Genomic DNA, 24163 nt, shown 5'->3' with positions numbered 1-24163 from the left:
TTTTTGGGGGGTGAGGTTCCATGACAATGGAGATAGATAGAAATACAGGTAGGTAGATAGGCTAATAGATAGATAGATAGATAGATAGATAGTCAGACAGATAGATAAGTAGTGAGAGAGAGAGAGAAGGGGGATCCTCCTTTGTATTCACCATTCATTTATTTATTTAGTCATTTACTATTGTATTGGAATGGGTTTAAGGTTGGTGATCCCATAAAAGCAAAAACAAGTGCGGTGTGGTCATTACTGTACACACACACACACACACACACATACACACACACACACATACACACACACACGCACACACGCACACACACATATCATATAAATTAGTGTTACGTTTTTATACTCATAAGCGGTGACCTTTAACAGGACACCTTACATGCTGGAAAGGGAAGTGAAAGCCTAAACCACGAATAAGAGTAATTTCAAAGGGAATGAAAAATAAAAGCATTTCAAGTGTTACCCTTATACTCGAGTTTTTGCACCAATATACAATTAAATTTATTTGCCATCCGTGCTTCTTCAGTAAGGGCGCTAAAATTAATGCATATTTATGCAACACTGAAGACACACGTGTTCCATCCGTATACATTACAATTTATCAAATCCACCGCGCAAGTGCAGCTACAATCGACAGCGAATAATAAGAAGAATTAAAACTGCGTACCAAAGGTCTTCAGAATTACGAAAAGTTTATTATGAAAATAATAAGGGTAGAAACTATAGAGAAATAGTCTACCGGTGGCCAGCATGCGTAATAATGTCAATAGACAACATATTTTTCATATAAATTTGTACGTTTTTATACAAAAAAGGGGTGACCTTTAACAAGACATCTTACATGTTGGAAAGAGCAGTTAAAGCCCAAACCATGAATAAGGGTAATTTCAAAGGGAATTCGTGGTTTGGGATTTATCAGCCCTTTCCGGCATGTAAGGTGTCCTGTTAAAGGTCACCCCTTTTGTGTATAAAAACGTACCCTAATTTATATGAAAAATATGTTGTCTATCGACTTTATTACGCATGCTGGCCACCGGTAGAATATTTCACTAAATTTTCTACCTTTATTATTATTATTATTATTATTATATTATTATTATTATTATTATTATTATTATTATATACAAGCGCCCAATTGGCTGTGTGGTAAGAAGCTTGCTTTCCAACCACAGGGTTGCGGGTTCAGTCCCACTGCGTGGGTCCTTGGCCAAGTGTCTTCTACTACAACCTCGGGTCAACCAGGGTCTTGTGAGTGGATTTGGTTGAGGAAACTGAAAGAAGCCTGTCATATATGTATATAGGAGTGTGTTTGAGTGTGTGTGCGACAATTCCAACCGAACGAATGTGTGTTTTATGTTTGCTGTGTCACTGTGTTATCTGCTTGAACCGTATGCAATTATCGTGTATTTCTTTGCTGTTCTTTTGGTTCTTTGCTGTTCTTTTGGTTCTTTTGGTTGACGTTTTGCGGAGACTGGTAGGTTTGCTCCATTTGGGGTGACCTACAAATAACAGATCTGATGGACAAACCAGCTTGCTTCAATGAGCGACCCACCGACGTTAGTGTGGAATTCAAACTAATGGACAACAATGCTCATTCATTGAGGCTTTCTCGCCTCTCACTCAGAGAGAGAGAGAGAGAGAGAGAGAGAGAGAGAGAGAGAGAGAGAGAGAGAGAGAGAGAGAGAGAGAGAGAGAGAGAGAGAGTGAGAGGGAGAGAGAGGAGAAAAACTCAAGTGATACAAAGCAAACTACAAGTAGTTTGAATTCCACCACCAACAAAAACAATGACTTACAACCAAAAACTACAAGAAATGAAAGTCGGGGCTTCGCGTCCGCAGCCGAAATCAATCAAGAACCTATAAACCTGGACATGGAGGACTTAAAAAATTCAAACGTCTGTTACAGAGAGATGGCACGGAGTTAATGCACGAGTTAATGCAACAAACGATAAGGGGAAAACTATAATTTTTAAAACTCTGTCACTAAAAAAAAAAATGCATTGAACACATGCCAAAAGAAAGTATCGGAAAAGGGCTACAACCCATATGGCATAAAACAACTTATGTAGCAAGGTGGAAAATACGGTACTGTGGAAGTAAGGTTCGCTTCTGAAGAAGAAGCAAAGGAAGACTCCACAGTGCCTTTGAAGACAAACGAGTTGGTGTTACTACCAATGTACATGGGTCGACAGTGCCACAGAAATCGACGTGATGTAGCTTGTGGAAGCCGTACTGCTGAACCTGGAGGATAGAACACTATCCCTCAGGCCACCAGCGGAAAGTCTGACATTAATAATCCAGGTCACCCAGAAGGAATTGGAACTAAATACCAGAGTAAGTAATACTACCGGACAAAACCATATTAAGTGTTATGGTAGAGGGAAGAAGTCCAAGGCGCTTTAAGTGTGGGAAAAAGAGCCACATGAAATCCATGTACCCACAGGTCCTACAACCTGAAGCACCCGCTCGACCTAGCAACTCTACAGTCTGATGACCCGAAAGAAACCAAGGGGGAGCCAACCAGCATCGCGACAAAACAATCCATCAACACACCACAAACTATCAGCCCGAAGGAAGACAGAAGAAAGTCAATGAGCACCACAATAGAACAACCCACCAACCTAACACAGACTGGCAACCTGAAAAAAGAAAAAAGAAATCGACCAACACTACGACAAAGCAGCCTGCATCAAAGGTGTCACAGAGGGAAGTGCCGAAAACTAAGAAGGACACCCCAAAGGAACCACAACCAACCTTGTTCGAGGAGAGTGACGACGGATGGACAATTGTAAAAAAGAAACGGAAAAGGAAAGGTACGACCCTCGCACTCATAAAAAGACCAGCAAAAGACAACCAAAAACCCGCATCCACAACATACACACACAGACCACAAACATTATACTTTATTACCCCGAACAAAGAAGCCATCGAAAACAAAGGCAACCAAAAACCCGCTCTCATACCATACATACACAAAACACAAACATCCTTCTCATTTTTCCCAAACAAAGCCACATATAAGAGATACAACACAAGGGATACAACCACCAGCAACAGAGGAAAAAAATAAACCACCTTAGCTAAACATACATACAGAAATTCACGTGTTACCCCATAATTAGCCGATCCACACCCGAACTCAAAAGTCAACGCAATGTTCTTTTTCATAAATTGCTACACGTCATCCAATCACATGTTGATTCAACCCATTTTGTTTGTAAATGAAGAGTGTATGCCTTGCTACATGTGTAAGCAAGGTGACTGAATGTGAATACCTATGATCCTAAAAGGAGCTCAAAAGACAATGCAACATTTCCTTTTCACCAAGTGTTATATGTTATCTAATCACATGTTGCTCCAACCCATTTTGTCTGTCCAGATTTTTGAATGAAGAGAGTATGCCTCGTTTCATGTGTGAGAAAACTTGAACCTAAGTACCAGTAATTCTAAAAGAAGATCAGTGATGATGCTTGGTTTGTGTGTCCCCGTATTTATCACTCCATTTTCATCATTTCCACCCTTTCATCATCCATACGCTATTTTAACCCGCATGTTTTGTCTGTCTTGTATTGTCCCTCTATGTCGGCCTAATGGCTAATAAAGAATTCAATTTCCGCCGAACCGACGTGTGTTTTTGCTCGCTGTGACACTGTGTTATCCGCCTGTAATTCTTGTGCTTTTTTAGGCTGTTCCTTTTAATTCAGTCACGCTTAGCGGTTGATGCTTCACGGAAACTAGATGGTTAGCCCCATTGGGGGTGACCTACAAACAATAGATCTGATGGATAGACTTCAATAAGCAACCCGCCGACGTTAATATTCTTTTCTACTCTAGGCACAAGGCCTTAACCACTAAGTCAAGCGCCTTCATATCTATCTATCTATCTATCTATCTATCTATCTATCTATCTATCTATCTATCTATCTATCTATCTATCTATCTATCTATCTATCTATCTATCTATCTATCTATCTATCTGCCTGTCTGTCTGTCTGTCTGTCTGTCTGTCTGTTCTTATATAAGTTGTTTATATATCTATATATATATATCTATATATATATACATACATATATAAATATATATAAATATATATATATATACATATATCATATGTATATATATATCATATGCATATATATATACAGATATATACATATGAATATTATGAATATATATGTATATATATATAGTTATATTTATGTGTGCTTGTGTGGATGTATAAGGAAAGATAGGAGGTGGGCGAGCAATAATGAAAGAAATAGAGAGGAAGAGATAAAGTGTGATTGAGTGAAAGAGCACTGAACAGAAGCTGGCTGATTTTATATTTAAAGCCATAGGTGGAGCGTGACTGCCTAATGGCTATTGTCCAAGTTTTTCATACTTTATGAGTATAAATTGCTAGAAGTATTTTCTCATAACCGTTGCTCATTAGTACTGAGAAAATATTGAAATGATTTCGAGGAGAAAATTGATTTCTTTTGATTTTTGGTAGATAAATTGAAGTGATTTGTTAAGATCTAATGAAAACGTTGATGTTTTCGTAGGCCAAAAACGATTGCATGATTCAACGAAACATATGTACTCTTATATTTGTAACTAATGTCAACAGATTAATGTTGTAGATGGAGACGGTGTGTCAATAAATCTTATATAAGAGCGAGGCATAGTGGATACATGATCAAAAGATAAAATAAAGATATTGTAAGTTCAGTCACACACATATACACCCACGCACACAAATAAAATATTCTTTTATTAATTTCCTGGTAACAAGTATTGGGCACTAGCCATACTGGCGCGCCGCCTTTAAGGGTTTAGTACTTTTGTTAAAACTGGTATTTATTTTGTTGTTTTCTGTTTTCTGAACCTTTAAGTTTACACACCAGTTCTAAACGACATTTACATAAAATCAGACATACATACATATTCAAGTGCGCACAAGCACACACACACAACACACACACACACACACACACACACACATGCACACACACACATACACACACGCACGCACACACTAACACACACACACATATCTGCATTCGCACACACAAACACACACGCACACACATACACACACACACACACACACGCACACACATACGCACACACACACGCACACACACATACACACACACGCACGCACACACTAACACACACACATATCTGCATTCGCACACACAAACACACACGCACACACACACATACATATATACATACACAGGATGCGAGAGGTATTTGAGGACATATTGAGTTAATTTTAATAAAATATTGTGCACATTTTCTCCATACCCTTTCTTATAGCATATCTTCAATGACTGCTTCTATACGAAACCAGAATCGTTAAGATACCTGCACTAAATAGTTAGTCTTTATTAATTTTGGTGATTAATTGGACAATGGCGATTTCAGTGAAGCGTTGATATAGTGAGAATGTCAACCAACCTGTTTCACTTTCAACAAACGTAGTAGTCCATGGAATTTAAATCAGTCGAGTTTGGAGGCCGCAAGTTTGATGTTACATATTGTAATGATTGCTCGACATCAATTCTGGGTTACATGTAGATCGTTATACCAAGTGAGGAATGAAATCGGTTTAGCAGCCAAAAAAGAAGTAATAAGGGATACTAATATCAGAATTAAAGATACTACTATGTTACTGCAATGGGATAATAGCAGCTCTGTAATAATTCGGTTTAAGAATTTAAAGGATAAGAAGAGGACCAGATTTTGAGAGTTTGATATGATAGATTTTTATCCCTCAAAATCAAGATCGCCACTTGATAAAGTAATTGAGTTCGTTAAAACATATGCTGATATAGACCATATATACCGCGGGTATCGTATGATGTACCGAGATGATCGTATGATAGTGCAGACATCTGCGTTCTTGTAGGTATCTTTATATTAAATACATTAGGACCCAAGTTCTCTTTATATTAAATACACTGAGTTCTAAACCGATACAGATGAATTGGTTGATGTACAAAGGGGGTGATCGTATGATAGTGCAGATACCTGCAATCTTATAGATCTCTTTATATTAAATACACTGAGACACAAGTTCCCATCCTGTGATGTTGGTCTGAATCGGTACGATGGGTTAGGAATATCTCATGGCTGGGATAAATTTAGGAAAAACTCATTAATATATTCAGTTAATTAGGCCTCAAAATTACCGCGTATACTAATTTGCCAAAGGTCAATATTTTGAATGTTTCCTCAGATCTAAACTCCCACTCTTATAACCGTACCATAAGAAATATTACAACCCTTCAAGTAAAAGTATGAATCATAAAAATAGATCTAAAAATACAGCTAAGAAAAGAATATGGTTGCTCCCCCTCACTTTATCCCTAAATGCTAAAACTAACGTAGGTATAAATACAGGAAGATTTTTAACATACGCTCGAGAAGGTCATAATCACTTGTGAGCGTCACCTAGGGCTCACTCCCAGTTGTAACTATCGAAACACGCAAGTCTGCCAACTTAACCAGGTATGTATGATAAGCTCCGTCGTATATGGAGCAAAAGTCACAGCAACGCTTCAAGATAACCTAATCGGAAAGAAAAATGAAATTGGGTTATGAGAAGGCGATTTCAAAAGACGTTATACAAACCTCTTATCTTCTTTCCGGTACATAGGCAAAAGAAACTCACTAAGTTGGGTACCAACGTATGGAGTTTGTAGACTAACAGCACACCTCATACAATCAAGTGAAGAATTGTAGAGAAATCCATGCTATATGTTAATTGACCTAAGAAATGTAACTTATGCGTAGCTGAAAGACCGCATATTCTTTTTATATATCTAAGAATTTCACCGCACTACTAAATTCCAGATCAGAAATTTTCAGTAAATGCAAACATATGGACAACTTCTTTTGGCGAACTGCAGGACGCCACCCTCTCCGAATCGAGCAGCTGTCTTGCAGACGTTGGAACACGGGGTTGAATTACTTTAAAAGAAGTAGCTTAATTATGGCTTTAAAGTCAATGAGGACATAACCCTAATTTTTCTTTCATTTTCCTTTTTTTGTTTCTATTCATCCTTCGAATCTTTGCATATATCTTCTCGTTGTTTTCTCATGATTTCTCCTGATTTATAAATTGAATAGACCTCACAGCCTGAGATTGGTTGGAGATGAAAAGTGTGCTATAAAAAGCTGTCTAGACCAACGTTTCCAAAGCAAAAAACTATTAGCAGCTCGTATCTTTATACTGTGTACATTAAATAATATTTACCTCTATTTGGATTGAGTACATTTTGTTGATCCTATCTTAACGGAACAGTAAACTATATATATATGTGTGTATATATATATACATACACGCATATACATACATATACGCACGTACTTACATACATGCACATACGCACATGCACACATACATATTAAATCATTGGAGGGTATTTTATTTTATCAAACACTGCAAGAGAAAACATAAAGTAGATACAGACGCACTTGACAGTAATACAACGAAATATTTCAATGAATTTTTGTTTACCGCACCGATTCCGCCATCGTGCGCTGATAGACACACATGCACACACACACGTACACACATTTAATGCTCATTTGCAAAGCAACTGTGCGTGTGTGCAGAGGCTATGTAGAATACAAGTAATATGCATATGCTTAGTCTCACTGTGAAAGTAGACATAGATAAACGTAATAGGCTTCGGAAAGTTGAGATGATAACCAAAACGACGATTTTAATGACTCATCAGAGATCGCTTATCTCGCTTTACCAGATAATTACTTAAAATTAAAATGAAAAAAAACCTGACATTCCGCGTAAATACTCTGAAGAATGGGAAGAATGGCGTTCCCTTTATAAGAATAATTATACATTAAAAAAAAATTATATTCGAAAGACATTAACAGCAACAACAACCACAACAGTGATAATAATAATTCTTTCTACTATAGGCACAAGGCCTGAAATCTGAGAAGGGGAAATAATCGATTACATCGACTCCAGTGCGTAACAGGTACATATTTTATCGACCCCGAAGGGATGAAAGGCTGAATTTACACTCAGAGCGTAAGGACGGAGGGAATGCTGCTAAGCATTGTGCCCGGCGTGCTGATGATTCTTCCAGCTCGCCGCCAATAATAATAATAATAATAATAATAATAATAATAATGGCAATCTGTCTCAGGAGAAGGAATACTCTGATTTCAAAACCGGTATAGATAGAACCCCTTAGTCACAGTAGTCAAGCTCTACTCCTACAGGAGAAGTTTGGGAAAAGGCGAGTATTTGGCGCCTCCAAATAACCAGTGCTCCGGTTAGGCTGTACTCGTTAACCTTGGTAGGCAGCCTAGAAGAAGGAAAACTCCAAGCCCCAAACCAGGGGAGCAGGGACCCTGCGCCTTGACAGACTACCTTGATAGAGATGGTGTCTCGATAAAAATACCGGTTGGAAGTATCCGAAAAATGCATCACATTTGTGACTGAAAATGCCAAGCAAAATAAATGACGATAACGGTGTGAACGGGACTAGAACCAATGGGGAAGGTACCGCACCCGGCAGTTACCCCACTGTGTAGCAGGGTGGGTCCAGTATTATTCAACACCTGCCAGCCATACTACAAAAACAGTCCTTGTACTGGCCTAATTATGCAACGTGCTTGAAAACGCAAGTGGTCTGTTGAAATGAACCAAAGGACGATCCAGTGCCATGAACAGGCCTTGCTAGACAAGAACAATGGCAAATGTAAAGCTGTTGGTAAAAGATCATTAGAACTTTGGAACCAGCTGGGTGTGTTTCAGATTACTGAAAATGGACTTATGAATCAGATAAGAATAATTGGGAATAGAGGCTTTCTTAATGAATCCCAGATTCAGACAAACAGGAAATGCCTCTGTAGTGGTCAGAATCTCGAGGAGAATAACGTAGGGGAAGATCAGTGAATGCGTAAGGCAAGGTTAAGTTGTAGAGGAGAGGCCGGCCAATCATTATAATGTAGAAAAGCCTGAAATAAGAGCGGATATGACTGAGGAACAGAGATGCCTCAGGAAAAGACTCCAGGATACACGAATAACAAGAACAGAGACTAAATCGGTAAATCTAAGAAGCTTCGTCCATAACAATGTGACTCAAACGTGCGACCCAAAAAGTTAATGATATTCTGAAACACATTCTGACAAAAGATCTACCAGAAACAAGAGACTTGATCAGATCCGCTTTAAGGTTAGTAGGTGAACTGGTTGGAAAGAAAGAGAGGAAAGTAGACGGACAGAAGCCATTGTGGAAGCGGAGAACTGAAGGCAATATTCTAACTTTGCATAAAGATCTGAGCCGCATAGAACAGTGGTCAAAAATGCAATGGAAAAATGGAAAAGAAAGTGTAAGGGTATGTCTTGACGTGAAGTACTTAATAGAAAAGAAAGGGTTCAAAATTGTCATCAAAACCCTAAACGCGTGCAGCGTTACACTGATCGCATATCGCAATTCCAGCAAAGCCGGTTATTCTCAAATAACCAGGGGCAGTTTTTAAGGGCTAAGGTGGATATACAGAAGATAATACACATGAAGCAGAAGAAACCCGCCAATTTTGGAATAAAAATTGGGGGGGGGGAGAAGTTTTGCACAACCACAGTGCTGAGTGGATTCACTCCGTGCGATCGGAACTCCGTTGCCAAACGGAGTGAGAATGGAAGCCCCGGATGATGATGGGTACAAGTACTTTGGGATCCTGGAGCTGGACAATATCTTGCACGGAGAAATGAAAGACAAGATCATCACTGCATATTTCAAGCGCCTCAAATTTCTCTTGAAATCAAAGCCCAACTCAAGGAACCTTGTGACTGCCATCAACATATGGGCTGTTGCTGTAGTCCACTATAGTACACCCATCTTGAGAAGGACAAGAGCGGAGATTGAACAACTCGATCGCATTACCCGAAAGGCAATGACAATGCATGGTACCCTCCACCCCAAGGCAAATGTACATAGGCTTTACATGAAGAGAGGTAAAGGTGGACAAAATGAGAACCCAGGTTCGAAATTTCCCCAAGACACCTGATGAAGGCTGTGTTAACAACAAACAAGATGAGGACAAATATCCGTCAAATGTAAATAATGTACATAATTCTTCATCTCTTAAATATAGAACAGCTCATATTTTGTTGTTACAAGTGGATAGTGTAGAGTCATAAATTCCATGTACTGTTCATTCAAAGACGTCTTGTGGTGTGAATGAAATTTTGAGAATGTACTTGTAGGGGTAAGTAGACAAAGAGAAGATAATAGATATGTATGTTTGGAGGAGAATGGTAGTAGTCAAAAGGAATAGGGGAAAAAGAAAGAAAAAGGATTACTAGATGGTGGTCAAGATATTGTGAGCGGGTGGAAGAAGAGAGCTATCAGGATAAAAGGAATAGGGGAGGGATAGAAAGAAGAGATAAGCATGTAAGGAAGGAATATGTGTGAGAAGTGGGAGGTGGAGGTGATATGTTTGAATGGCACTAAGGTGGGGGGATAGGTTTTGGTGTCTAAGTTTATTTAACACACACACATACACTCGCGCGCACACACACGCACACACATGCACACACGCACACACATGCACACACGCACACACACATATATATATATATATACGGGGTGCCCCACCAAATGTATTCATACTTTAAATAATTGTAAAGTAGGTGTTTATTAAAATACATTTCATTTTCAAAATTTAATAGAGTCTACAGACATTATTTTATTGTTTTGTCAATCCCTTTCAAACTGACATCAGTTCTGGTCCAGGCACTGCTGACCAGGCGAAGCAATGGAGTCGCAAACATCACAGAACAATTCGTTTGGTATTTGTGTGCATTCTCGTTCAATGGCCGCTCTCAAATCAGTGACTGTTGCAGGTTCCATATCATAGACTTTCTCTTTTAGGTATCCCCATAAAAAAGCCTAGTGGTGTGAGATCTGGTGAACTCAGAGGGTATTCAACGAAATTCCTTCGTCCAGTCTACCTGTTTGGCAAGATCTCATTAAGGAAGGGGCAAACATCGCGATGGTAGTGTGGGATTGCCACATCTTGCTGAAAATAAAACTCCTCATCTTTAAAGCATTCTCTAATGCTTGGCATGACAAACTGTTGCAGCAAGTTCAAGTAAACCGGACCAGTCACAATAACGTCAAAAACAAAAAACGGTCCAATTAATCCCCTTCATGATAAACCACACCTTACAGTAACTCCTGGTAAATTAACATGGTGTTCCACCATAACATGCGGATTCTCAGGTTCTCAGTAGAGGCAATTGTGGCAGTTAAATGAACCATTTAATTTGTATATGGCCTCATCACTCCACACAAGCTTTCTTGGAAAGTGTGCATCTTCTACACATCGTGCCAAGTACCACTCGCAATACTGTACTCTTTGGTCTGGATCATCATCATTAATAGCATGGACTAATCTTGGAACGTAACTTTTCCTTTGACAACGCTTCAAAATGCGTTGGACAGACGATTTTGAAATACCTACCTCACGACTCGCTTGCCGCACAGATTTTCTTCGACTTTAAGGATACGTTCCCAGTACTCCTGCTTGCTTTGTGGGGTTGTCGATGTTCGTAGTCTTCCGGAACGCTTCTGGTGGACATTCTGAACAGTTCCATCGGCTTCAAACTTATCTCCTATTCGAGTAATGATAAGCGGCGTTGGTGAATCTCTTTGAAACCTTCCTCCTAAACTGTCTTTGCACTTCAGCTGCGTTTTCACACTTCCAGTAGTATTTCAGAATGAATTTCCTTTGTTCCAAGCTTAGTCTGACTGCCATCATTAATGCCAATGGGTTTAATGTAGAAAGAAAAAAACATCAATTGAGTTATCAGCTGCTAAAGTGTGTACACACACACATGTATACAGACACACATGTACACACACACTTACACACACACACACTCGCGCGCACACACACACATATATAAGGCCGAAATTCTACCTGTCAAGCACATTAAGAGTTACTCCTCTCTTGGCAATGACTTTCTCAATCCTGTTCCTGACTGAACCAGAAGTTTTCTTAAAGAATTCCACATTAATGTCTTCATCCTATGTCTTATGGATGGAATTTTTGAGGGTTTGTAGGTTACTGTGGTGCTTCTCACAAACTTTTCTGACCATTTAATTCCAGATGCTTAAGTCGAAAGGGTTCAAACCAGGTGACGAAGGAGGCCTGGTGTCCTTATCTCCAAACATGTTCCCAAACTGAACCCTGGGAAATTTTGGAGCCACTGCACTTGTGTGACAAGGAACTCAATCTCGCTGGAATGTAAACTTGAAGTTCTTAGCGATCTTGTTGGGGTTTCCCTCGTCTCTTACCCCAGGATATGCAGAAAGAATTCAGGATTCTACATCTTTCAAAACCCAAACATAACATACTCCTGTCAGTCTCTAGTCTTCTCAAAGATGATCAATGGCATTTTGCTAACACATCATCTTGGCAAGGTTTTGATTCCCTCATGAGTGTGTGAAACCAGAACGCAGCTATTGCGGCTGTTTGTGTGCGTATCTGGCGTAAAATTCTTCTCATCTGTGTAAATGATCATTGCAGGATTATGTTTCAGCTTGTTCAAGATGATCTTTACCATCTTCAGTCTTCTAACTTTTGGAGTAACAAGGTGCTTCTCAGGTCTCAGTACGATTTCATTTTCAAGTCTTCTGTCGCCGCTCTTGGAACTTTCATAGCTGAAACTTCTCTCTTACGTGCCAAACTTTTATTGATTGATTTGGGTCTCTTCTTAAGCTCCAAGTTGAAATGATGATTCCTTTGGTGGTTATGACATCCTAATGCAGTTTTACTTTCCACCATTTCCTCTTTCTCAAGCTTATTTACAACTCACTTGATAGTTCTTGAATGGACTTTGAAGATGGAAGCCAGAGAATGTATGTTGGTACTATTACTTAGCTCTCTCAAAATTGCTTATTTGGGAAGACATGATGAGGCTGGTACAAAACGATTTCAGCCTGTTTACTTTCTAAATAAATGTATCAATGGCTATTCCACTGATTCTTACAAAAATTGGTGTCAGTATGGCCAGGTGTCTTATCTGGAAAAATTGCAAATCGATAAAGATTTGTGAGCGTGACAATTTTGCGGTCTACTTTGTACACACACACACACACACACACACACACGTACGCACACGCACACACACGCACAAACACATACACACACACAAACACACACATACACACGCATAGTCTGATCAATAAGTATCCGAAATAATGCTATAGTAACGAAGCTAAAGCAGACAGAGTAAAGCCGCTTGGCACAGATTGACCTTGAACTCCGTCGTGTATGTGCACGAAGTTTTAACGTTCTAGCTCACTTTCGCTGTTTACAGCAGTGCTTGGAAGGAGGGTGTGTAGCGTGTGATCGTCGCATTGACAATGATAGAGAAAGTTGAGCAGAGAATCTGCATCAAATTTTGCCAAAAGATACCTGCTCAGAGGCCTATGCAAAGTTTTCAAGAATTTTTCATCGTTGTCGATACAATGAAGATCTTGTGCAACTGAAACCCAAGTGTCTTTCTGGTCAGCTGGAAACAGTTTTGGCACAAACTTGGCAGACAACCGTCCCATACCTAAATCTTCAGTGATAATGGACTGAACTGAAGCGTAACTAATTTGGTATTATTACTGTTACTTAGCCCCAAGAAACATCAGCTACGGCTTAATAAATCTCGTTCAGAGATTTATTAAGTCAGTGATGTGTGTCACTTTGAAAATTATGTATTTCGAACACGAGTTTGATGGCACCATCTCTAGCCGAGCAGTTATTCTGTGCTGAGGAAGGGGAAAAAACTCAGAAATCATTGGTACGCAGATGTTGTTTTGAACTGAGTTAGAACACTTGACTCGCTTGTTCGAAAATATAAAGACGCAGATAGTATGTCGTATAGCCAGCTGGGGACGATTTTACCTGGGGCTAAATAACAGTAACTATCATATTATGTTGGTTAAATAATCTTTTCTACACAGTACTGTTACCGAATGTCTCTCATTCAGAGATTTAGAAATAATAATTTTATATATATATATATATATATGTGTGTGTGTGTGTGTGTGTCTGTGTGTGTGTGTGTGTGTGTGTGTGTGTGTGTGTGTGTGGTGTGTGTGTGTGTGTGTGTGTGTGTAAATCTAAAATAATAAGGGTGAAAAATTGAATATTAATTCAATTAATATCAATTTAAAACCAGTGGCCTAGCATGTTGAAAAATCTGAAGATTCAGAAAAGTTATATTACGTACATATAAGAGGGATGACCACTAAGTGGGCATCTGTTATGTTAGAAGTAGACCCCCTATGGTCTTACCACTAAGAAAAGATTGTTTCCAAGAAAATTCAGCAAAAAAGAACTCGGAAGGTTGGGTCTACAACCAGGCCATTCGCGAGACCCTTAAAGTCAGGAACTTTTCAGCACCGCTGATATGTATGTATGTATGTATGTATGTATGTATGTATGTATGTATGTATGTATGTATGTATGTATGTATATATGCATGTATGTATGTGTGTGTGTGTGTGTCTGTGTGTGTCTGTGTGTGTGTGTGTGTATGAGTGTGTGTGCGTGTGTGTGTGTGTAGCACAAAAGCAGAAATAGTAGAAGTATTTCTGTGGGCATTGCATAGGATCAGTTGTTGAGAGAGGATGAAGTGTTTTCTGGTCTTGATGAGAAAAGATTAATGTTTGGGATGTAGTCTTTTTTTATTTTTGTGCCACAACTTATTAGGGGTGAGTATACACAACCAAATTATACAACACAATGAGGTTCATAATAGCTAACAAAGAATAGGGAAACAAAAAGCACAAAAATAATTCTATAGACCTGACACAGCAATTCTAGCAAAGATTTTACCAAGGCAGTCAAAACCGATAGTCAGTGAAAAACTGTCGGAATGGATGAAATCGATGTGAAAGTATATAATATGTATACATGAAATTTTACGTCAGCCAAGAGATGGCGAAATGATATTAATTCCTTTAACTATAAAAACTAAGAACTATAAAAGCTACAGACCTGTTTACCAACAATGTGTAAATACCTGATATCTATATTCTCCATCTGGCTGCTCATCTAGAAGATAATAAATATATTATCAGAACAGCAGGAATAGTGTCAGAGGGCGATGTATAGATGTAAAGAGCAAATATTGGGAAATCGAGCAGTTACTGAAGACAGCAAATAAAGAAACATAAATCTTAGCATGTCATGGATTGATTATCGAAAAGCCTAAGATATACCACATTTCATACCATACTTCAGTATGTTATTGAAAATCCTTCGACATCATTTCACATTTATGGATATTGGAAAAACTGCACATAAACAAAGCGGCTTGATATACTAAGGGAATAAATATATCAACCATGCCATGTCAAAATGGAAATTATCTAAACGGAAAGCAAACAAACTTAATCATAGAGAGAAAATGATAAAATACAGCCATATTCCCATAACAGGAATGTTTCATGTGAACTCCTTACTCCTTACCGCAAATTCTCTAATATTTAGCCCTTGGCTTTACTAAAACCTAAATCCCTTATATATATCTTGAGGTTGTTACAAATGACATGAACAAGCTATAAACCTTACATTTATATGAATGATTTAATCCACATGGGCAAACCTATTGAAATATGTACATAGATTATAAATGTGACATAAAAATGAGTGTTGGATCAGGGCCAAAGGTGTTCTGACAAGCAAATAAATTTGAAGTCAGATTTAGACGCTAGAATCATGATATAAGCAATCTTCCAAGTACCTACGAGTAACGGAAAGTGATAAGATAAAGTATAAAATCTAAACGAGAAAATTAGAGGAAAATAGCAGAGAAGAGCTCGAATTATGCAAGTAAAAGTTGTAAAGTATAACCTCAATATAAGAAGGCCAACAGCGAATTGAGGAGTATATTATGTAGGGAAAATGCACGATAGAAGTGTCAGACAGGTATTTAAAAATCGTACATAATACTAGTGATAAAAGTATAGGTATAAATACAGGAGCCTATATATGGAGCCCGCCATACGAAAGCTGATATTAACCGGTTGCACTTGAAGACAGACCAGAGTGAAATGAGTTTAATTGCTCTGGAACAGTGTGTATAGATGGAAGGAAAAATCCAACTAGAATATTTACTAAATTAAACCACAGTTTGAATAAATGAATGAAACACTTTATGGTATTTTGATTTACCAGAAGATTCAAGTCACTCGGATATCTTTAGGAAAAACGGGATGGTTATAAATGGAAAGATATTTGATAATATGTAGCTCAGCTCTCTAGCTAACCCAACCCTAATTGGGTCAGCTGGAGGGGTAAACTACATTAGGATCTGTTTCAGTAGAAGAGGCCTAAATGGAAATAACTATTTAGTTTTGGGCAAGAAAGAGCAGATTCATTAAATTATAAGAGAATATAGCAACGCAAACCAAAATAAGTTCTCGAACTATAAGGGCACAACAAGGTAATAATTATAATCAAAATATTAATGAGAAAAACAATTTCAGATAAGAACGAAGCAATAGAAAACGTTAAAAAAGATGCAAATGATAACCGAACTAGCAGAATAATGGTAACAATTGTAGAGAAAAACTTCTCCAGTGTTAATAACCTGCCAAACTGGACTGAGAGGAAGTGAAATTATATAAAATCTAACTATTACTAAAAAAAAAAAAAAATCAGGAGCGGAAGGTCTGATTTTTTAGCAACACAAGATCAATGTCTAACCACAAACATTAGAAAAGAAATCAATAAAGCAAGTAGTTGACGTCAATCAAAATAAAAAGCTAATTGTACATATAATTTCCGGCGCCTCAGTCCCTCGTAATGATACACACACAAGACACAGACACACATATACATACACACTCATATACACACAAACTCTCACACACAAGCTCACACACGTGTATATATATATATATATATATATATATATATATATATATATATATATATATACATAATACTTATATTTATATGCATACACATACACACACACATACATATATTATCTATGTGTAAGTGTGCACGTGTCTTCTGTTGTGCATCCACAGAGATGACAATATAGATATTTATATCCATTAGGTAATATAAGAACACATCGGTGAGATTAAATGGTGTATGTATACACAAAATCCGGCAAATAATAGTGAAATGAGTATGCTAGACTGGATCATGCATGCTTGGACTTATTAGAACTTTATAGGAAAACACTGGCAAAATCTGCATGATGCAACCAATACGTGCAGCATGTACTGAATGCATCTTCAGGTGCAACTAATACCCAAACACTTCCATCTGGTGTTGTAAGCTCTATGATGTAAGTTCTATGATTTCTCCAAGTTCTTTGGCTATTGCTAGTATCAGGCTTGATCTTTGTAGAGGGGAACGTTGGTTGTTACCTTTGCAACGGGTCATTCTATGTAGGTCGACATTAGCACGAATTCTTGTGAATTAATGTAGTTAAAACTCTGCGCACCTCTTGTTCACAGTGACAGAATGTCATGTGCACTGTGGTAACAACAACAACAACAACAACGACGACGACAACAACAACAACACAACAACAACAACAAAACCAAATTAATTATGGGATATAGACTCAATCGAGAAAACAAGATCAGGACAATGAACACACGGGATGTTTCCTTAATGCGATATGGTGTTGTTAGGCGGACAAAGAACGAACCTGAGGAAATGGTCAGGGAAACCAGAAATGTGATGACAGTTAACAAGGAACTACATCCCCAAATCGATAATGACAGACTGTATGTGACTAGAAACAGGGGAAGAAGAGGCCTCATAGGATGTAAGATTTGTATCGTCAACTAGAGGAACAGTCTGGAATGGAACATCAAACAGCAGAGTGAATCCTTGTTTGCCGTTGTTAGAATTAACAATATAATACCTACCGAAAATGTGATGCACCCACAAACAATTAAGAAACAAGATGAAGAAAGAGTAAACAATTGGAAAATGAAATAACCGCATGGGCAATACCTCAGAGAAATTGAAAGAAAAGACAAGATCAACACTTGGAGATGGCTAAGAAAAAGTGATCTGAAAGGATCACTGAAGCATTGATGTACAACGCTCAAGAACAAGCCCTGAAAACTAATTACACAAAATTCTTAATAGATAAGAGTAGCGAATCGCCTCTTTGTAAGATGTGTGGCAGTAGAAACGAAACAATCTCACATATTATGGGTGAGTGTAGCAAGCTGACCCTAAAGCACTACAAAAGGAGGTACGACAACGTGGCGAAGTTCGTCTATTGGAGTCTGTGTGGAAATTACAGTCTGAACAGAGCACAGAAATGGTACGAACATGGACTAGAAGGTGTCACGGGAACAAGGAATGCAAGATGCCGTGGGATTTTACGATTCAGCGTGACTCCCTAATCGATGCTCGGAGACCATGATGTTACTGGAAAGCAAGTTGTATGATGGTAATTGCTGGGCAGTTAAGACCTTCCTATACACAGCTGCTGTTACCCTTAAAGATAAAACCTGCAGTACTCGTGTTAAAGAAATTATTAAATAGAAGCAACCCAGGCGGACAACACAATCTAAAAAAAATATGAAGCGCCGCCATACTGCATAATTAACCTCGCGAATAATGAGAATAATGAGTTCACGACTCATTAGTTATTCTTATGCAAAAAATAACAAACCTTTACGGTGATTCTTCACATTAAGTTCTCGAGAGAAAGTTAATTATTTTAAAGCATGAACTCAGACTGATGATCGAAAAATTTCGTTTTGTTTAAAAATATTCGAGCGAGCCAGTACAAATCACATGTTTCCAATCTACAAGCATAAACGCTTGTACAAGAAAAGGGGCAGAAGAATATTACTGTTAAGAAAGATCCTTCTAAAAAAAGATCATGAATCATTCTGATCTAAGATCTACAACGATAGGAGAAATTTCAACCAGAATACATCGTGGTTAAATACAGTTAGGTAAATACTGTACTGACATCCACCGTAAATCATACACAATTGGCTCTGAAACTTTCCCTTTAGCTGTAGGCAAACTACATAATGGGAAAGCATCTGCAAGAGACCTAATAGTTGGATACTGATGTAAGAGATTAGCCTTCTACAGAAAGCCATTAATATATTTATTTAAAAGAAACATGGAAGGACAAATTGACATGCTAAACTGGTTTGCTTTAGTATGGATGAATCGTGTAGCCAACAAAGGAATCACCGAGTTGGCAGAAAACTATAGTCTCCTTTTTGGCCTAAACATTACGTATAAACTTTAACCAACATCTCGAGGATCATTGCGAGTCCAAAAGCTAAGTAACTGATGAGCAAGCAGGTGGAAAAAAGGGAGTGTGGGGATGTGCTGAACAACATTTGATAAACAAAGCTGTGCTGTCCGAAATGATAATAAAAAAAACAATCATGCAATCAATTTGTGACTCCATGGCCTGATTAAATGAAAGCATTTGACTCATGGTTACTGAAACCACTCATGGCTGTTGGAGTCTCTGCATTTGGCAAAAGTACCTGCTAACTTAGTCGCTGTGATTGCGAGGTTCACATAGACCTGGGAAAGAATCCTCATGAAACTTAAAGCAAAACTATTGTCTCCGATGCCATAAATATTTCAAAGCGAATATCTCAAGAAGATAGTCTTCTTTGCTTCCGTTTATTTTGGCATTGGATCTGTTATAATTTCTTTTACAAAAATTCAGTTGTTACATGCTAGGGTCTGCAACTTCTAGAGATACCAATGTAACCCATTATTTCTTTTTGGATGACTTGAAAATCTATGATAAAAATGTTTACAATGCACCCCCCCCCCAAAAAAAAACTATAAAAACCGCTGGAGTTAATGACTACATTTAAAGCTGACGTAGGAATGGAATTTGACCACCTAAATATATGACCGTATTCGATTGTTGAACGTGAGGAATCAGTACCCCAAACTCAGAAGATGCGAATCGATTGTCTCTTTCTCCCTCATCTGTTGACCACAAAGAATGCTACAAATACATAGGCATTGATGAAAACAAAAGATATGAAGGTGAAGACAGAGTAACTCGAGAATATTACATCCAGCTAAAAAAATATGGCAGTCGAAACTTTCCCCTTACAAGACAACATACCACAATGCATTAGCAGTACCAGTACTGATAATAGTATTTGGGATACTTGATTTGTTTGTACAGATAATCCACTCCATAGACATTAAAACTTGCAAGATCCTGGCATCAACTGGAATCTTTCGCAGAAACAGTGATATTGACAGGCTGTATCTAAGAAGAAATGAAAGAGGTCGAAACTCGAGATCAGTGCAGACATGTAGGCAACATTTGAATGTCGTATAGTATCTGCAAAAGCAACAGTAGCAAAAATAAATACATAAACCTTGTGCTGAAAAGCGAAGAGAACAGCATCCTATGTGTCGGCAGTGAGCTCCTCTTTCCGACGTTTTCTAACAGAACCATCAAACAGTTGGACTAACATACCCGAAAGAATGCCTGGATGTGATGTGAATTGTTCAGTATACCAAAAATAAAAAAAACAAACAAAAAACAAACAAAAAAAAAAGCAAAATGTATGATATAGATGTTTCATGAAGACTTGAAGAAAACTTAACATCGATATGAAGTTCAGTTTCTTCTGGTGGTTCCGCTGCAGACAAAAAGTGAAATTAAAAGTGCTATCATGAACGTTATCCAAGAACTACCAGTGACGGAACAGGATATAAGAATGAAAGCTATAGGTGATGAGTATATTAACAAAATAAAAGAAGCTTTAAAAAATAAACAGAATAAAAATTCAGATGTCAATAGTTTTTAAGTTTGCGACGGTATTCTGATGTATGCTCAAAGAGTGGTGGTTCCAACTACATTACACAAAGGTGTATTGCAACAATTTCACAGCGGACATCCAGGAATGTCGAGGATAAAGGCTCTGATGAGGAGTTATGTCTCTTGGCCGTCCATGGACGGAGGTATCGAAAATTTGGTGAGATCATGCCGAAGTTGCGCGCTCGCGGCCAAAGCCCCACCGGTAAAATATCAATCGTGGCCAGAGACGGAGAACCCATGGTCTATATCATACATTGACTATGCCGGACCGGTAAACGGCACTTACTACCTAATCGAAGTAGATAGCTGTACTAAGTGGCTGGAGGTTTGCAGGTGTTATAGACCAACCCCTAAGACAACTATAAAATTTTTATACGAATTGTTTGCGCGATACCGTATCCTTGATACGTTAGTTTCAGACGACAACGGAACGCAGTTCTCTGGGTATGAATTCAAGAACTTCTGTAAAAGCATGCGATAAAGCATATTTTCACTCCACCCTACCACCCGAAGTTAAATGGGCATGTAGAAAGATTTGTGGACACCCTTAAGAGAGCGTTAAGAAAAGCGAGGAATGAATTAAGTAACGACGAAGCACTGACAAATTTCTTAAGATTATACAGAGTAACCCCCCCACCCAATACAAGTACAAATTCAGGGAAGTTTTCTGCAGAATTGATGTTCGCAAGAAGAATAAAATCCATTTTTGGTAGCTATTACCAGAGAAAAAAAGTTGTAAAGGAAATACGAAAGAGTCACCGAAATATGTCGAGATAGGTAATAAAGTGCATTTCAAAACCTATAGAAGGCTGGAAGATGGCCTTGTCACCAGAAAAATTGGAACACTATAATGTATCTAATTAAAGGGTCACACGGTGAACATAAGAGGCATATATATTTTCTAAGGAAGAGGCAAACCCAAGATCAGGGAGAAATTCCCATGGAAGTATTCTGTGAAATATTCGATGTACTAATACCAAAAGTAATAGTCCTGTAGAACCAGGATGAGAAAAACAAACCGAATACCTTGAGATAGTGCCAAAACGAAAGAGATACTAATGTACACACACACACACACACACACACACACACACACACACACACACACACACATACAAAAATAAAATTATTTATTCCTATGGAACACGGAATCTCAAAAGGAACGATGTTGTGCGAGAGTACGACTACCTGTGGCGAGAATGGACTGGACCACTACATATAAATAGTAGCGGTCTGAATAAGTGAGGTAGTTCGTGCTAGGTCCATAGTTTGTGTGCTGATCGTTCAAAGCTGGAGTCCAAAGTTCACAAGTTCACAGTTCGACTTAGCCTGTTGGATTGTTGGTTTTTAAAAGATTTTTGTTACGTTACGTGTGGTTACTGCCGTTTGTTTCGTTTATATTGCAAATTACACTTTTGCAGTGTATTCGGTTATCCATAAGGATGTAACACACACACACACACACACACACACACACACACACACACACACACACACACACACACACACATACACACACACAGACACACACACATATACACACACACAGACACACACATATATATGCACATGAGGAGTGTGTTCATTAAAGATTTCCCCTGACCCACTTCCGGTTACCGCAGGAAACGGAGCTTGTACAGATATAATACTACATATCTGTCGTGGTGAAATCCTGACACCCCTGTGGGATAACAAGTGAACTGTCCTGAACCTTGTAAAGGCGCATGCATGCTGAAAGTGCGACTTACACTGTGGTGTCTGCAGTCGCATTTGTGACGGCAGTCATAGAAGTCGTTGAGAAGAGATATAAGTTTGTTACGTGTTTGTTACTGATTTAGTTTTTGTAGTGTTACTGTACTATTACAGTGTACTCTATATCCAAATTCAAGGATATAAGAATATCTTTACATGTCACATTGTAAATTGCAGCTTTCCACCAGTATTCGCTTGTCTTTCACAGCTGCTGAAGTGGACTAAGGTGTTATAATGGAGGCAGCTGAATGCAGATCAGTGATCAAGTTCTTATACTTGAAAGGTACACCAAAAGAGACTTTCGATGAGATGAAAGAAGTTTATGGTGACGATGCGCCATCATAGGACGTAGTCTAGCATTGGTATCGTCAAGTCAAATATAGTCAGACATCAGTGGAAACTGCTCTTATTCCTGGACGGCCACATTCTGCCATTGATGATAACATCCATAAAGTGTAAGCCACCATTTTCGGCAACTAGATCAAGAAGTGAACAATGGCGGTGCTCCAGCATGGCCGCACTCAAGTGACTGAAAAAAAATAAAAGGATAAAAGATTACACACGCGCGCACATACACACACACGTTTATATATTGCTGTCAGTTTATATTTTACGAATTAAAATTTTTGGTAAATTTTGGGATTGTTACGTCAAGTCATAATGTAGCTGATAAAAATGGTTTATTGGACTACTATAATTAATGTTATTACTGTCTTATCTGGATAATAAAACTATATTTCATTTGGAAGGTGGACTTAATAGTAAGTTTAAAATCTTAAAAGCAGGAGATTGCTATGAAATGCTTAACGAATAAAAAGACAGGAAAGCCCTTGGCGTTCCAAGATACAATCGAAAATGTCGACTATGTTACACTTTTGTGAAATACATCATAATTGAAAAGAACCGACAGTCTTGGAATAAATATAAAGAGTCCACTTGCTTTTGAATACACACGTAAATAACAACACAGAAGGATAACGGTTGAACATTCTCATTAAGACTTGTAACAAACGTAAATTGAACAAATGTAAACTAACTTTAGATCTATATTTGATGATTTTTTGTGATTGTTTTTGGGGTTAATGAAAGTACTGTGAATTATCATTGTTAGTAAGATTTATTCGGTTACATGGTAATGATTACGTGTTAAGGTTACGGGTTTATAAATTATAGGAATATTAGTGAGAATGATTATATTATTTTTTTAAGTTTTGAATTAAAATGGGAATTGCGTTTACGATTTATATTAATTTTTTGGTTTATGAGATTGAAATATTTGAAGATTGATTTTAGAGGGGTGAGAGAATTTATTATTTTTTAGATAAAATATCTAGGGTTTTAATTTTATTAAGATTTTGGACGAGTGGTTTAATAATATTGTCAAGTTATGAGTCGGTGGAAAGAATGAATAATAAAGTGAGATTTTTTTTCTTGTGTATTATGTTTTGTGGTGATTATTTTTTTTGGCGGAGAATTTAATAATATTCTATTTATTTTTTAAAATCTCATTGATTCCTGCTTTGCTATTAATTTTAAGTTGGGGTTATGAACATGAGCG

The 24163-nt window shown here is 37.9% G+C and overlaps 1 long non-coding RNA gene across 1 annotated transcript; it reads left to right on the top strand.

Moving 5' to 3' along the window:
• The first annotated feature begins 14521 nt into the window (after positions 1–14521).
• On the top strand, positions 14522–23924 carry LOC118765526. Its single transcript, XR_005001389.1, has 3 exons — positions 14522–14534; positions 21408–21410; positions 23695–23924. It is a non-coding gene; the product is annotated as an uncharacterized LOC118765526 (long non-coding RNA).
• The last annotated feature ends 239 nt before the right edge of the window (positions 23925–24163 follow it).

Source organism: Octopus sinensis, linkage group LG12 (genome assembly GCF_006345805.1).
Source record: "Octopus sinensis linkage group LG12, ASM634580v1, whole genome shotgun sequence".
In the NCBI taxonomy this organism is placed as follows: Eukaryota; Metazoa; Mollusca; class Cephalopoda; order Octopoda; family Octopodidae; genus Octopus; species Octopus sinensis.
Note: the sequence above shows the minus strand (reverse complement) of the source record. Positions and strands in the feature narration are given on the sequence as shown.